Raw genomic sequence first — 6800 nt, forward strand, 5'->3', positions numbered from 1 at the left:
GCAAGCATGGGTTGCTGCAGACCTATTCTAACCCGGATCTTCACATGTGAGCCTGAATTGTTTGTAAAGAAAAACACATTGCAACAATGTAATTTTTGTGGCAGGTAATTTCTCTCTCTTTTTTTTCACTAGTCTGAAGCAGTTATTTTTGTCAATAATTTTCGAGGACACTTTCTTTTTTTCGATTTTCACAGGGAACTAAATTTCAATTCATTTCGTTGTTGGACAAAACATGGTTAACTGATCAGGAAACTCTAAACAACAAGTGTTGACTGAACTCACTGAATGTTATTTCATTTGTTTCTGAAAAAATAATCAGGCTGTTGTTTTATTTAAAATAATTACGTATGCCTGGCTTTGTAGGAAATAAATATTGTATCCTTTTCTTGCAGACAGTTTATTTAAATACTGAGGAATCAATTTACTACTTTTATTAAACTGTGACCTGACCAAGACTGTTAACCCAGTGGCATTGGGGACAAGCGACTATCTGGCACCTTAACACCAGATGTTTCCGGCACAGGGTCTCGTCAGCCTCCCGAGAGCTCGCTGGGTCTACTCCATAGGATAAATTTGTATTATTATTGTGTTGCGTACCTTTCCTCAGTTTTGTTTGTTGTTTAACGCCGCACTCAGCAATTTTCCAGCTATATGGCGGTCTGTAGTGAGTGAGTGAGTGAGTTAGGCTTAACGCCGCTTTTAACAGTGTTCCAGTTATATCACGGCGTGTCAGTTTAATGTGGGAGGAAAACCCGAAGTGATGCAGGTCTCAGACGTTTACCACTTCGGTGAAACCCACGAGCACGGATATGGTGCTGACAAACCTAGAAACATAATCGGGGCCAACCGGGATTCGAACCCACAACCATAGGTTTCTGGCGTGCCCAAGGGACGCAACTCTGCACAGCGAAACGCGGCACCTTAGACGACTGGGCCACCCGAGCCCTCATGGCGGTCTGTAAATAATCGAGTATGGACCAGACAATCCAGTGAAAGGGGTGAGATGCAGCAGTGGACATTGAGCCAATCATGAGTTTAACTCTGCTTCTTCGCAAAGGCTGAGCAAGAAGCAGCGCGGAGGGTGTCCCTAAGATGGCACCATCTTTGCTTGGCATCTTCCTCTCGGGATTCTACAACCAGACGATTGTCATTGGCACCAGTGAAGGAGTCCACCCTGTGTGAGGTATTGCTGACATCGACACGAGCAGAGACCCTATATCGGCATATGGTCTCTGATACGAGCCTTCTCTCCAGGTTTGGTCTCATGGCTCGCCATGGCATTCTATGGACGTTGTGCTGCTTGAGGTGAGCATTGACGAATCGTGCATGGTGAGCACGGGCGTTGTCGTCTGGAAAGTCTCGCCTTGTAAACGGGACAACAAAGGGTGTCATAGAGGTGTCCCGTTCCACAAAGCGATCTTAACGCTAAGACGAACGTAATTCCAATACTTTAACATAGACTTACGTCAGTCGTTGCGCTAAGATGGCTTTGTGGAACGGGCCCCTGGTAGTACTGTCTAGTGACACTTCCTTTCACAACATGGAGTAGGGGTCGTTCAGTCTCAGTGATGCCACCCCGCACAATACCCGATCTACGACCACGCTCATCAAGGATATGCAAAGTGAATCGGGGGATGATGGGTAATCGTACCGCGCAGACGTGTGAATTTGAATTCTTACAATTGGGACAACACAGGGCCCAACTAGGATATGCTTGACTTTAAGGGTGTGTTCTTGGCAAACATCAACAAATTAAGAGATACCGGAAACCTTTATTTCATGATTGAAATTGTTAAATACATATACTTTAACCCATCATTGGTTATTTATCATGTTATATTAATCTATATGTATGGGCCGGTGGTCTGTTACTGAAATAAATTGTCTGTCTGCAAAATTAATAGGGACTCGTCTGAAAACATGACACGTGACCAGCCACGATTGCCCCAGTTGACGTTGTGTACACCATTGACGAGTGTTGGCAATGAATTACATTTGTAACTTGAAATGGATGATATCATGAAAAAAAAGAATAGGGTTTGTCTTTTCCCAATTGTGACCACTCCAACTCCTACCAATCTTAACAGGTGAGTGAGCTAATGTTTAACGTCACATCGGCAATATTATCTGCCAAGAAGGAACACAATTTGATTTTTAAAATTTATTATCATGCTTCCCAGGCTCCGCATTTAAAACTTAAAACGGTAAGTTAAAACAATTTCCACATTTCTGCATTTTGGGGTTGGCGGATCTCTAAACCAAATAATACACATAAAAAGACAAAAGCAAGTTTTGCAAAAAGAGCATATCAGTGCTTCTCTTTACTTGTAAGCAGCAGAACCGAGATGCACTCGTACGCATCAGACGTAAATTAAAATAAAAATATGGCTTTCAGCTTCACCAAATTCAGTAAGCATGTCACTGGATTGTCTTGTCCAGCATCACTTGATTGCTTACAGGCCGCTGAACACCCCGTGTCATCACTGATTAACAGTGATCCATTCATATGATTTTCCTCACTATTTGGCATCTTGGCACAATGGAATCTATTCTCTGACTTTGATGCTATATAATATTATGTGACCCTTGCCAGAGACCCACATATGATCTCTGTCCTTATACTGCCTGTCTTCCAGGCATACAGGTGGTTGTGTCCAAAAGAAGGAATCGCTGTTCAGGACATTGTTTTCAGTAGAGTATAGAGTTGATATGTTCTTGAATCAAACAGATATTCCAATGTCATGTGACCATTATGCTATCTGCTGTTTTTCACACACCAAGACAGAAATGCATAAAACAAAACAATTTAACTGCAAAAAGTATTTATTATGTTACACAGAAGCACCATATATTTGTTATATTGCCATGTTATTGGTTTTCGGAAGCATTCATAGTTTTGTCGCTAATCACATGAATAACTGTAAAACATTTCACTCACTTATAAAAGACAACTTCACATTAAAAACAAGTCATCATCTGAGTATTTACAATGTCTGTGTGACGCCACACCCCTTGTTATTCGCTAGTAATCGCGATAAACAGGGTTGTCCGAAAACGTATGATGCCCGAAAACTCATGATCCGACGATACACACACAACAAATATATTGAAATACATGCAAGGCGCGTGGCTATATCCTTGAAGGGGGTTAAAGTAGTGTAAAATTATTGTCCCCCTGAGAGGGTATGGAAGACCAAGTCTTCCATAGTATGTTTATTTCTGCCACTTTTTTTAATAGTAGTATATATGTTCCTTTAATCTGGCTAAAATTGTCATTAATCGCCATGTAAATCCGACTGGGGTCCATGCAGGTAGCAAAAGTACTGTAAGTCCCCATGGACCCTAGCATGGTGATCTTCCTTCAGCTGCTGGCGATCTGTAGCCATTTTTTTATATTGTACTGTTTCATTTAGTGATATCTTTTTATGGTTATATGCTAGTTTTAAACATTAATCTGTGATATTCTAGTAATTTTACTGTCGATGACAAGTTTTATTTAGTTTAAATATATGTATTAAAAATGTATAACTTCTCGTCACGATATGATATGGCTGAAATATTGCCGATGTGACGTAAAGCATTAACTCACTCACTCACTCACATGCAAGGCGCATCATCTTGATATGAATGCATACACACAATACATACACATGGTTGCCATGGAACAACTGTCATACTTTATCTTACTGCAAAGTAGAGAACAAATACTGATATTTTTAGCCACAATTTACTTGGTTGAGGGAGAATTTCAGATAACTTTTAGTATCTGTCCTGCCCATGTGAGTTAATATTTTCCTGACAACTGATTGGTTGTTTTAGACGGGTTATGTTTTGTGTCATTCAACAGAGGTGAGATGAGGTGAAATTGGGTTTAACGTGGCGTCCAAGATTATTGCACTTATATAGCGACGTGCATGTAAATGTGTGTGTTTGTGTGGCTGCTTGTACAAGTCCGGACTGATGCCGATTTATAGTGCTAGCTCACTGAGATACCATGCCGCAGTTTAACATGAATACCCCACTCAGACACAGTATACTGACTCCGAGCCGACCAGTCCTTGTTTTAGCCCCTTAATGCCGAGCGCAAGACAGGGTAACAACAAGTACCATCCTATCGTCTTTTTGTATGATGCGGCCGGGGATCGAACCCTGGACCTTCCGCTCTCCGGCGGACGCTCTACTACAAGACCACGGAGGCGGTTCATTCAACAGAAAGAAAGTGAGTTGGTGAAGAAGTTTGTTCTATTGCTGCTTTGAACAGTATTTCAGTCATAACATGGCTTCTCAGCCTGTTGTGGGATGTCTTACATAGGGCTGACAAACCAAGGATCATAGTCAGGATCTGAATCCACAATCCTTGGATCCTGGCATGCCTAAGGAATACAATTCTGCCTGCTTTCCCCATTAACAAGAAAGACTGCTAAAAACTTCCAGAATTCTGTTGGTAAGACTAAAATAACCTAACAGTTGTCAAGCATTGACTTGCCTTTGCATGTGTTTGTGACTTGTGGGGCAGGATACACACACCTTTTTGCAAACACTATTTGATAGTGATTCATAAACACATGCTCATGATAGAGTCGGAATTGTACAATGGACTGTTTTGGGCAGAGATTATTAATGAATATGGAAAAGGTTTTGTCGCTTTTATTTACTTGTCCTATTTTCATAAACTAGGATCCAAACATCAATGTCTCTTTCCACAACAAATTACAAAGAGGACTACACACACACGGGTAATAAATACATTGTCAATACATTCCCCTATTAGATACTGTTTTTTACATCTAATATATTTAAACATTAAATGTAGAAAGCATGTTTTAAAGCATATAGTATCTAATAGTGAAGAGTAATAATCTTGGCATATTGACAAAGTCAAAAGCAAAGCTTAATGAGATTAACATAAACAAGAAAGCACAGATTCTCATACATTGTACTTAGCCAACATATTATTCTGGTTCTATATGTTTTATAGACACTAATGATCCCCAGCACCAGCAAAGCAACAGGTAATTGATTACATTGCACACAGCTGCAAACAGCACCAATGTCTGTGAAGTACCTGTACAAAGATATTATACAAGGTGATCCAGAGTTTAGAAAAACGAGAGTAAGCAACACTAACAAGGGCAAATCCAGTATTTTTAAAAGGGAGGGGTCCAAAGTCCTCTCTAAAATAATTTTACTGCCTACCACATAATACATTTGGTTTTCAAAAGGGAGGGAAGATGGTGTTCGGACCCCTTGGCCCCTACTTCTGGATCTGCCTGTGCTTAAATAGAGTGAGTGAGTGAGTGAGTGAGTGAGTTGGGTTTAACGCCGCTTTAAACAGTATTCCAGTTATATCACAGCGTGTCAGCTTAATGTGGGAGGAAAGCCCGAAGTGATGCAGGTTTTAGACGTTTACCACTTTGGTGAAACCCACGGGCACGGGTATGGTGCTAGAAACATAATTGGGGTGAACCGGGATTCGAACCCACTATCATAGGTTTCTGGCATGCCCAAGAGACACAACTCTGGACAGCGAATTGCGGCGGCTTAAGACGACTGGGCAACCCGTGTCCTTGCAAGTGGGTGAGTGGGATTATCACCGTTTTGGACAGTATTTCAGTTTCAAATCAGTGTGTCAGCTTAAACACCAAGAACAGTTTGGTCACTGGCATTTGAAGGTGAACCAGCCATTGTCAGTCAGTGTATCCAAGCACCAATACTGCAAGCAGCCCAGGTGGGCCAATTGACAGACAAGTATTTAAATAATACGAAGGTATTTTGGAACCTTAAGTCATTTGGGACCTATTTAATTTCTAATAAAGGGACTGAAATCCATAAACTCCACTGCCATCAACATGATAATGGCAGAAAATCCCTTTGGGCTTTTCCCTTGCTTGATGTTTTACATTTTCAACTAAAACCCTGCTTTGTGTTTTAACTGTAAGTTTTCAGTATTCCAGAAATATCAAGACGAGGAACACAAAACACAAATGGGTTCTATATATTGCACCAAAGTGGGGAATATAACCTTTGACATGATTGAAAGAACCACCCTTACACAACATAACAGAAAACTGATGTAAATGACAGTACAACGACTGGCGAAGCAGCGCTGACGGAATAAGTGTCCTTCCAATAATTTCCCAATAAGAAAGTCTGAACATTCTATTCTTCTGACTGCTGGATTGTCTTGTATTTAATTGTTTGTTTGTTTGTTGTTTAATGCCGCACTCAGCAATATTCCAGCTGTGATTTGTTTGTTTGTTTGTTATTTAAACGCCGACTTAGCAATTTTCCACCTATATGACGGCGGTCTGTAAATAATCGAGTCAACCAGACAATCCATTGATTGACATCATGAGCATCGATCCACGCAATTAGGATACGATGACATGCATCAAACGAGTCAGCGAGCCTGACCACCCGATCCAGTTAGTTGCCTCTTACAACAAGCATAGTCGCCTTTTGCAGCAAGCATGGGTTCCTGAAGACCTATTCTATCCCAGATCTTCATTTGTTTGTTATAAATATGATGTGGTTGATGTCAACATAACTTGATGGAAGAGGTCTATGCATGGGTTGCTGAAGATCTATTCTCTACCCGGATCTTCACGGGTTCATTTATAATAGGGAATATGACAGATAACATAGGTAAAGTCTACAGAATAAGATGGTTTGTTTGTTGTTTACTGTGGTGCAACAATGTCAAAACCAACATTGTGCATATTTTCAATCCATTCCTGAATGCATACTGGCCTAAAAAAATCTGTTCAACAAAAAAACAACAAATTTTGACAAGTGGGTCT

The sequence above is a fragment of the Haliotis rufescens genome, unplaced genomic scaffold (genome assembly GCF_023055435.1).
Source record: "Haliotis rufescens isolate VD_foot unplaced genomic scaffold, xgHalRufe1.0.p SCAF_21, whole genome shotgun sequence".
NCBI classification, from domain to species: domain Eukaryota; kingdom Metazoa; phylum Mollusca; class Gastropoda; order Lepetellida; family Haliotidae; genus Haliotis; species Haliotis rufescens.